Source organism: Triticum urartu, unplaced genomic scaffold (assembly GCF_003073215.2).
Source record: "Triticum urartu cultivar G1812 unplaced genomic scaffold, Tu2.1 TuUngrouped_contig_6335, whole genome shotgun sequence".
Classification (NCBI taxonomy): Eukaryota; Viridiplantae; Streptophyta; class Magnoliopsida; order Poales; family Poaceae; genus Triticum; species Triticum urartu.
Window position 1 is genome coordinate 1 of NW_024117090.1, and position 1,023 is coordinate 1,023.

Genomic DNA, 1,023 nt, shown 5'->3' on the forward strand with positions numbered 1-1,023 from the left:
CCCCGCCCTCGCCCACGTCTGCCTCCAGACCGGACGCAAGCACTACGTCGGCCCCTTCGAGGCCGTCGGCAAGCTAGGTGTCCCAGACCCGCCCTACACCGAGGACATGCCCCGCCTGGATTACCCCAACTTCTACTACGACCTGGAGGATACCCTCTTCGATGAGGTCTCCCGCCGCGACGGCGCCGTCAGCTGGTCTGTGCACCGTCCTTCCGTGGTCTTTGGGTTCTCTGCCCGGAGCGCCATGAATATCGTCGCCAGCCTATGCGTCTATGCTGCCATCTGCCGCAAGGAGGGCGCCGTGCTGAGATGGCCTGGCTGAAGGGTCGCCTGGGAGGGTTTCAGCGACGCCTCGGACGCGGACCTCATCGCCGAGCACGAGATCTGGGCAGCCGTGGATCCGTTCGCAAAGAATGAAGCTTTCAATTGCAGCAATGGGGATGTGTTCAAGTGGAAGCAGCTCTGGCCGATGCTGGCCGATCGTTTCGGGGTGGAATGGGCAGGGTATGAGGGAGAGGGCAGCCGGTTCGTGCTCGCCGACGCCATGGCGGGGAAGGAGGCCGTGTGGGCGGAGATTCTCCGGGAGAATGAGCTTGTCACGACGGGGCTCCATGAGATCGCCAATTGGTGGTTCGTCGACGCCATGTTCAATGTTGAGATCGAGCATCTGGATAGCATGAACAAGAGCAAGGAGCATGGATTCCTCGGCTTCCGTAACACGGCCAGCTCCTTCAACGCATGGATTGACAAGATGAAGGTTCTCAAGATTGTTCCGTGATGCTTTTATATTGTTTATACGCAGTCCCATGTTATAATCTAGAATGGGTCTGACTATATCACACCTAGACGTGAGATATTATCTCACATCTAAGTTGTGACGTCAGTAGATTGTTTTCTTATTTGTTTCTTTTCGCGTCGTTTCTTTCTTTTTTTCTTTCGGCCGACTGACTAGAGCGACAAAAAAATGAACTGAGAACGTGCGCCGCATTAGGAATCAAACTCGCGGCAACATGCTGGTCACCA

At 55.9% G+C, this 1,023-nt stretch overlaps 1 pseudogene; it reads left to right on the forward strand.

Annotated features, from left to right (window-relative positions):
• Positions 1-4: 4 nt before the first annotated feature.
• On the forward strand, positions 5-784 carry LOC125530463 (annotated as a pseudogene).
• The last annotated feature ends 239 nt before the right edge of the window (positions 785-1,023 follow it).